The sequence below is a fragment of the Elephantulus edwardii genome, unplaced genomic scaffold (assembly GCF_000299155.1).
Source record: "Elephantulus edwardii isolate Elephantulus edwardi_28Jun2011 unplaced genomic scaffold, EleEdw1.0 scaffold00136, whole genome shotgun sequence".
NCBI classification, from domain to species: Eukaryota; Metazoa; Chordata; class Mammalia; order Macroscelidea; family Macroscelididae; genus Elephantulus; species Elephantulus edwardii.
Window position 1 is genome coordinate 6534092 of NW_006399886.1, and position 9608 is coordinate 6543699.

The following is a 9608-nucleotide window of genomic DNA, read 5'->3' on the forward strand; positions in this document are numbered from 1 at the left end:
CTCAATCTAAGATCATTTCAAAATTATGAATCTACAGTGTATTCTTTTACTTTTTAAAAGTGTATTTGAATAGTTAAATAATGGATGTGTACACTCTGAAGAATATATAAAGTGAAGAAAATAAGGGGAATAAAGTAATTTACTGTAAAATTGACATGATGATGAACAAATCTCTCTAGAAAACAAGCAAAGGCAAAGAATAATGAGTACATTTTAAATTAAGTTTTATGTATTAAAATGTTGCCGGAAGATGAGACCCAGGGGAGATATCTCAGGAGTAAATCACCGCAAAAACCCCTTTAGTAAAGGAAGAGACTATTATACACTAGCAGGAGGTCCAGGTAGGTAAAATTCTTAAACGGCTGGGCTCCTAAAACTGCTTTGTTTGGGGCTTTTTATAGGGATACAGACAAAAGAACAGTGACTTCTCTTATAGATGAATCCCAATTTATGGCCTGAAAACAAGCAGTGTATTCATACTTTTACAGCCCTAGGAGGGGAAGAGAGTCTTGTTAATGTCCTTGAGAGGGGAAGAGGATCATGCATCAAGGCACATCCTTCACTTTCATATAAGGCGGGCTATTTCTCTGCTCATTCTGATAAGAAGCTTGAGACCTTGCAGAATTACAGCTATTCTCTGCTCCTAAAGTTATCTATAGGAGTGGGAGCTCTTTCTCCCCCTCCCTTAGGAATCTTTCTTGGTTGTAAGACTCCCTCTTCACTTCCCCCTTTGGGACTCCAGAAAATTTTTAACTTTAGCGTCTCACCCTCTGCTGCCTGTTTTTCTTCCTTTACTTCCTTTTCTTTACTGAGATTTTTCTTAAGTCCTAAACAGACTTACCTGGGGAGTTTTGCTCTCCTTCAGTAACATTAGTGATTATATCTGGTAGCAGTTCTTTTGTTTCTTATGGCCACTGATCTCTGATAAGGATATCTCCACAAATATAACAAAAGAATGCACTTAAACTTTGTGTTATACTCTCTGGTAAATCTAAACACCAGATTCTTGGCCTCCCATGGAGTTGAAGGCAGTTTCTTCAGCCTCCTCATAGAATAAGTTCAACTCCTGATGTATATATAATCTTTGTTCTTTTGTTGGCATACATGACCTATTTGACTTTAGAATGTACAGTATTCATTACAAGTCTTTTCTCCATATTATGTCATGTTTGTAGCTTCTTTTCCACTATAGTGACTCACATTTTATCTTGAGGAGACTATTTAGATTGGCTGCCTGGCATGCACGGTGATTTCTTCAGTAAGCTTGCCCTGTACATGTTTTTGGTTTAACAGCATAATGGCGGCCCATTCTTGTGTTGTATATAACTTGAAGATGAACAGGGTTGGAGCTCGGTGGGGTTGAAACAATAAGGTGGCCTTCCACCGCTTCCTGTCACATACAGAATGCTGTGTCTGGTTATAGGTACAGTTACCCAAGAGGATGCTTTCGTATTCATAGTAGTTATGGAAACGTAGTGTAGTGATCACTTTTTTACCCACCTTAGAGACATGAATACACATATTAAACATGTCTTTTTCCTTCTCCACCACCTAAAAGCCAATTAGGATAAGTCCCAGGATGTCATGAATGTTGTCCTCATGCTTCATCCTTGAGTACATCAGCCAGCTTTCTGCTAGTGGATGAAGCAGTGTTACCTTACAAATGTTGTTAGGGTCAGTCTCAACTACCCACATAGAAGAAGCTTTCTTCAGTCAGCTGTGATGAGCCCAGACGGGGATCTTTTCTACTTTACCTGTCATTGGTGTGGTCAGGATGAGAGTGTAGGGCTCTTCCATTTAGGCTTGAGGGGGGTTTGAATTTTTAGCTCAGACTGGGTTTCCTGGAGGAAGAGATGAATGGATGAAAAGGGACTGACAAGAGATTGATTAATTACTCATGTAAAGATGTCCCATTGCAAGTTTTCAGGGTCATGTGTTTTTTGGTGCTTGTGTTTGATGTACAGTACTGCTCTTTCCCCCAGGAGCGAGGCCCTGGAAGCTGGGTCTAGGGTTTAAGGCAGGGGATGGTTTAAATTCCCAAAGGGAGAGTGGAGGAGAAGGCAGCAAGTTTATTCTTGGATGACTCCACACAGGGTCTCTGTGGCTCCTTGCTCACTGTGCAAGGCGGTCTGCCAAATATGATAATAGTTACCCATGGTGGCAGTGTTTGGTGGAGTTTCTCAATTAAAACAAGCTTGGAAGCAGGAGTGGCATCCACTTCCAAAACAGCTTGCCTCTGGAAACTCTATGAACAGTGCTCAGGTCTTTCATTCATAGGCTCACTATGAGTCATCTACGATTCGGTGGCACCTAACAATAGCAACAACAACAACAAAGATTGCCTTGGCTATTTTCTTTAAGGATTCTTGCTTTCTGTGCAACTAAGTTTTTCTTTACTCTTTGAGAGTCCCCAACAGGATTTTGGAAAGGAATTTGGTAGGGATCTATTATCCATCATTTCATAAGGACGATATTCAAACTCTTTAAGGAGTACATTTAACTCTAAAATAACTAGTGTCAAGGCCTGAACCCAAGTGAGTTTTACTTCCTGACATAGCTTACTAATTCCTGCCTTAAGAGTTTTATTTATGTGTTCTACCCTGCCTGAGCTTAAACATGTAAAGTGCAGGTAGTTTCTAGTTGATATTCATGACTTGGCTTTCATCTACACCATTTCTGCTATGAAAGCTGTTCTGTTGTCAGGTTCAATTCAGAGAGGTAGCTCAAACCTCACATATTTGTCTGAGCAGACTTCTTACTTCTCCTTGAGCTTTCTCAGTCACGATAGAAAAAGCTTCCACCTATCCAGAATAGGTACAGGCTAAGACTAGCAGTTTATCTGTTTTCTCTATATTAAGAAAGCTCAGTGTTGCACATCATCAAATGGGGCCACGTCGTAGGACTGAATTCTTGGTGGTAAGGAAGTTCCTTGATTGACATTATGTTTAACAGTCAGCATTGCCTGACCCTTTTTATAATTGTGGCAATAAGGGGGAATGTAAAAAGACTTCGGTAATAGGGCAGGGAGTGTGTCAGCGTTGAATTCTCTCTCCATACCTATCCAATCTGTATGCTGAGCAAATTATCTGAGAAGCTGGACTCTAAGGAGGAGTGTGGCATCCGGATTAGAGGGACACTCATCAATAGCCTGCTTTATGCAAATGACACAGCCTTGCTTGCTGAAAATAAGGAGGGCTTGAAGTACTTGTTTGAGGAGATCAGGGAATGCAGCCTTTGGTATGAATTGCATTTCAATGTCAAGAAAACAAAGATTCTTACCACTGGACTAATAGGGAATGATGGATGATGAGGAGATTGAAACTGTCCACAACTTCATCTTGCTTAGATCCACAAGTAACACCCTTGGTATGAGCAGTCAGGAAATTAGGAGACACATTGCACTGGGAAAATCTGCAGTTAGGGACCTTTCTGTATTATTGAGAAGTATTGACGTCAGTTTGAGGACTAAGGTGCATCTGATCCAGGCCATATTCTTTCTGATTACTAGCTATACATCTGAGACCTGGACAATGAACAAAGATGACAGAAAAAGAATTGACACCTTTGAGCTGTGGTGTTTGTGTAGAGCACTAAATGCCCATGGATGACCAAGAAAATGAAGAGATATGTCTTGGAGACGTTGCAGCCTGAATACTCTTCGGAGGCAAGAATGATGAGGCTTTGCCTCACATACTTTGGACATGTTGCTAGGAGGGGCTGTTCCATAGAGAAGGACAAGATGTTGGGACAGGTGGAGGGTTAGTGAAGGAGAGGAAGACTCAACCAAGTGTACTGATACAGTGATGGCTGAAATGGTCTCTTGGGTATCAGGAAGTGTGAGGATGGTGCAGGATAGAACAGGGTTCAGATCTGCATAACTGCTACTCCTTTTGAGATTCCGTTGGAGCTTATAACAGTTGCAATTTCACTTGGGTATTTTCCTTCTGCTATCAAGAGTTATCTTTCTTTAAATATGGATCCATGCCTGTGCCGTGTGTGGAGTACAAATTTGGAGTCCCTGTAAATGTTTATATACTTTTCTGCACCTAAATCTAAAAACACGAGTTAGTGCTACTAGCTAAGCTTCTGAGTAGAGGTTCTTTGGAGGAGAGGCTTTGCCTTGATTGATGTGACTACAGCATAACTAACTCCTCTTTCTCCAGTTAGGTTGACAAAATGTCTTTTTTTAAAAAAATTATCTTTTTTTAATTAATTTCAATGAACATTAACAAAGATTTTGCATTTCCATTCATTCATTGTTGCACTTTTCTCCCCGCCCACCCCACCTCACCCCAGTTCACTCTTCTCCTTGAAAAGCAAAAGAAAAACTCCTTCATGGGTATACAATCCCCCTGCACCCCCCATACGCCCATCCCGAGTATGCTCCACTCTGCAACCCTCATTCTGCAACTCTTATGATACTCATACTTTCAAGCTTTAACCCAAGATCACTCAATCTGTTTTTTGCACTGGCATGGCTGTGGCTGCTAATGCCCTCAGAAAAGTGGGCCAACCTGGTGATACTTTATCTATCTGTTTTGATAGATAAATAACCAATTTGATCCAGGATCCAAGTCTTGAATTTTTTCTTCAAATTCAGTTTCTTCAGCTTAAGAAATGCCAAGCATGTTTGTCCCTTTTGATTTTTCTTATTCCAGCTAGTTGCACATTTCACTATAATACTTTGCTTGTCTTCCCATGGTGCCCTTTGAAATCTTCTGTTCAGAAACTGGAACCCTTATTCACTATTGGTGGGAGTGTAAAATGGTGCAACCGCTGTGGAAAGCAGTATGGCTTTTTCTCAAAAAGTTGCAAATACAGATACCATTTGACTCAGAAATTCCACTACTGGGAATATACCCCAAAGAGACCATAACTGACATCCAAGCAGATGTATGCACACCCATGTTCATCGCGGCTTTGTTCACAATAGCTAGGAGTTGGAAACAACCTAAGTGCCCATCAAAAAACAAATGGATAGAGAATCATCTGTGGTATATTCACACAATGGAATACTATGCTGCATTGAAAAACAAGGAACTCATACAACACTATTCAAAATGGGTGACTCTGGAGAACATTACGTTGAGTGAAGTATCTCAGTTACAAAAGGACAAGTACTGCATGGTGCCATTGTTGTAAAATAGGACTTACCTTGGGGTTAGGGAGACATTGAGAAAGATGGGTTCAGTAATGTATACTGCACTGAAACATATGAGTGAGAAAACTTTAAAAGAGATATGTGATTAGGTATTTTTGTCATGACAGGAGTGTAGAGAGAAGGCTACATGGTGGAGTGGGCCTGGGGGAGGGTTTCTAAAACAATGAAAGGATTTTTCTTTTACTTTCCCAAGAGGGTAGTGTACACGGGGGAGAGGGTTGGGAGGGGAGAAAAGTGCAACAATGAATGAATGGAAATCCAAAGTCTCTGTAAATTTTTACTGAAATTAATAATAAATTCAAATTAAAAAAAGAAATCTTCTGTTCAAGCCCTTAACACCTTGGTTTCTTCCCTTTGCTTTAGCTTCTCAGTATTCTAGTGCAATACTCAGAGTCTCTTTTGACATCCACTGTCTTTTTTCCTCTTCTATCTTTGTGATGACCTTTTGAATTCTTCCTGGATGATATTCTTGATATCCTCCAACAGCTCAACCGGTATTCTTTCATTAGTTAGTATTCAAGACTTCAAACCTATTCCTGAGAAGGCTTTGAACTTCAAGTGGGATAGACTCAAGGTAAATTTTGGTTCCTATGGATTTGCTTTAACCTCCTTTAGCTTTAATATGAATTTGCATATGAGTAGATGATGGTCTGCTCCACAATCAGCCCATGACCTAGTTTTAATTGCTGACATTGAGCTTCTACAATGATTCTTTTTACAGATGTAATAGATTTGATTCCTGTTCATACTATCAGGTGAAATCTATGTGTATAGTCTGAGTCTGTGCTTATGTTTCTTATAAAGTTATTTGCAATGAATGAATGAACATTGTTGACTGTACAGAATTCGATCATTTTTTTCTCCAGACTCATTTGTCATTAAGTCCATGTTTTTCAACTAATGATTCTTCTTCGCTGTTCCTAACTTTCATATTCCAGTCACTCATTATTATTAAGGTGTCTTTGATTGCATTTTGATAGATTTCTGACTGCAAGAGTTGATGGAAATCTATTTTTTTTCCTCTTTGGCTCTGTTTATTGGTGCATATTTTTGAATGATAGTGGACTTACTTAAATGTGTATGGATATTATACAGTCACTCACAACACTATATTTCAAGATGGATCTAGAAATTACTTTTTTAATTATGAAAGCAATCCCATTTTCCCTCATCTTTTTATCTCTGACATAGTAGATCATATAATTGATTTAAAATGTCCCATGCCAGTCTTTCTCATTTCTCTAATACCTACTATGTCAATATTTATGTGTTCCATTTACTTTTTTAACAATGTCCAGTTTTCCTACATTCATGTTTTACTCAATAGTTCCCTGAAAGTCCTTTTCTGAAATATTTCACCATAGTTTCCAGCGGGATGGGTTTCCACTGCAAGTTTTCCCATAGTCCTCCCTCTGACAAATATGGGGTGGGGAGGAAATGGGTAAACTGGAGAGATGACACATTTGTTTCATCCATCACTGGCCAGTCTCCCAAAGGAAACATTTCAGGCCCCTCTTACTGTAGATGGACTGGTGATCCCAGCTGTAACTGGCATGATTTTTTTTACAAGTCACCCAGAACCATGGTTTTGGGACTCTCCACTGGCTTCAGCTTTTAAGAAGGGATCAAATCCCCCTTTTTGTCCATCTCAGTTAGTCTCCACTCACACTTTCAGACAATCCTACACTTTTCTTTCCTAAATATCCCAATTTCTCACTTTTACCTCTGCTAAAACTGAGAAATCACCGTTTCCTACCTTAACAGTTTATGCTCTTCACCCTTACCTCTACTAAAGAACATTTTTTTCTACCTCTTCTTTACTTTTGCAATCTCAGTTTCCTCACTGTTACCTCTTTTGTAGGTGGATACAAAGAAACATTGGCTGAGAAGCATATACTTCTTTATTGTTGTTGTTATGTGCTGTCAAGTTGCTTGGGACTCATAGTGACCTATACACAACAGCCCTAAAACATTCTTTATCCTGGGCCAACTTTACTATCTCTAACACACCTACCCTCATTACCCAAGTCAATCAATCGTCATCCTTAGCCCAGAATCAATCCGTCTTATTGATAGTCTTCCTCTCTTTTGCTGTCCCTCCACCCTTCCAAGCATAATGTCCTTTTCCAAGACCTGGTCCCTTCTTGAATATGCACAAAGTATGTGAGATGAAGCCTCAGATTCCTTGCCTCCAAGGAGCAGCCTGGTTTACCCTCTCTAGGGTGAACCTTTTGGTTCTCCTGGCAGTCCATGACATACTCAATACTTACTGTACTCCTATTGGGCAGGGCCTAATTTACCTCTATTTTATTTCCCCAAGTGAGGCCTATATGTCTTTAGCTCCATCATCTCCTGTTAGTTCTTCTCAGTGTTTGTCCCCTCGAAGATCTGCTGAAGGGATTCCCAATCACTGTTTCTAGGCCCACACAAGGGCAAGATGTCTCTGGCACGCTTTCAGTGGATCACATTGCCTGGATTGATTGAAAGACTCCATTGTGGTTCTCTGGAGACCCAGTAGGAAACAAACACGAGGTGATTCTTCTCTGTGTCTCTCCTAATGGATTCACTTCCTAGCCAACACCAAAAATGATACAAGAAGGTAGGACCCAGGGGAGACACCTCAGGAGGAAATCATCACAAATGCCCCATTAGTAAGAGGAAGAAACTTCATTATATGTGAGATCTCCAGGTAGATACAATTTCAAAATGGCTGCTTTATTTAAGGCCTTTTACAGGGATATAGACAAAGGAATGATCAGTGAGCTCTCTAATAAGTACATACCAATTTACAGCTGAAAAATTCATGCAAGGTTTTTGCCTCAGTTCTCAGAGTATATTCCAAGCAGTGGAATAGCTGAGTCATATGGAATTTCTATGTTCAGCTTTTTGCAGAAACCCCAAACTGCCTTCCAGAGTGGTTGTACCATTTTACAGTCTCACCAACAATGTATAAGAGCTCCTATCTTGCCACATCCTCTCCTACATTTATTACTTGCTACCCTCTTAAATGTTGCCACTGCTACTGGGGTAAGATGCTATCTCATTGTGATTTTGATTTGTATCTTATTGCCAGTGAACTTTGTAAGTAAACCAGTATAAACAAAATAAAATTAAATTAAAAATAAAACCAAACAAACAAACCATGAACAAAAACAAAACCAAGAAAGGTGCTAGGCTTTTTTAAAGCCCTAGGAAGATAAGAGGGTCTTGTAACCATCCATGAAAGGGTAAAGAGATCAATAGTGCATCCAAGCACGTCCTTCACTTTCCATAATTGGAGGACTGTTTCTTTGCTCAGTCCGATAAGAAGCTTGGGACCTTGCAGAATTGCAGCTGTTTTTAACGCTTATGGTTACCTGTAGGACTGGGAGTTCCTTCTCATCTTCCCTTAGGAATCATACCTGGGTAAAGGACTCCATCCTCAATATTTTAAGTTTGTAGTTTTAGATAAAACCAAGCAGTAATGTGATATAATAGGAGAATATTAAGATCTATTTAGAAATATACCACATTTACTGGCTAATATTCATTGACAATTATAACCAATACTCCATGATACTCCATTAGGGTGCACTGGTAACTGTGCTGCAATCATGAAGGCACATGGTTCGAATCTACCAGCTGCTCTATGGAAGAAGGATGGACATTCTCCTCCCATGTGATTAAATGACTCTGAAAACCCACACCTGAGTGTCAGCTATGGCTTGGTTCTGGCTTGACTGTACAGCACCACTCCATGATAATAGATAAATAAGAATGTAACTTTCAGTAATGTATCACCTATTTTAGTCTAATTGTAGGTAGATTTACAAAGCATGATGGGAGAATGACGTTGCTCCAAACACTACTTGCAATCTTTTATAGAACATGCAAGGTAATGAGGCTTTAGATCTAAAACTATGTGTTCATCATCCAGAATTTACAAGATCAGCAGGACAAGTAATATGTCTGTACAATTATTGAGATATCCAGAGGTTTTTTGTTTAGTGTACCTGTTGTTGATGTTGTTGTTTTTGTTATGTGTCATCAAGTCGCTTGTGACTCATGGCAACCCTCTGTACAAGATCCCTAAACGCTGTTCTATCCTGTGCCAACATTGCCGTCTCAAAAACACTCATTCCCACCACTCCACTCACAGAATCGATCCATCACATCAAGGGTCTTCCTCTCCTGCTCCATCCCTCCACTCTCCCAAAAATGATGTCCTTCTCCAAGGACCAGTCCCTCCTACTAACATGCCCAAAGTATTTCAGACAAAGCTTCAGAATCTTTGACTCCAAGGAGGATTCTAATTTCACCCTCTCCAGGAAAAAGCTATTTGTTCTCCTAACAGTCCATGGTATATTCAACAGTCTTCTCCGGCTCTAAAGCTCAAAGGCGTCAATTTTCATTCTATCATCCCTAGTCACTATCCAACTCTCTGATGCATAGCATGTAATTAATTGCA

At 39.8% G+C, this 9608-nt stretch overlaps 1 pseudogene; it reads left to right on the forward strand.

The window, feature by feature from the left end:
• Positions 1 to 250: 250 nt before the first annotated feature.
• LOC102871803 overlaps positions 251 to 9608 on the forward strand; it is a 72615-nt pseudogene continuing 63257 nt past the window's right edge.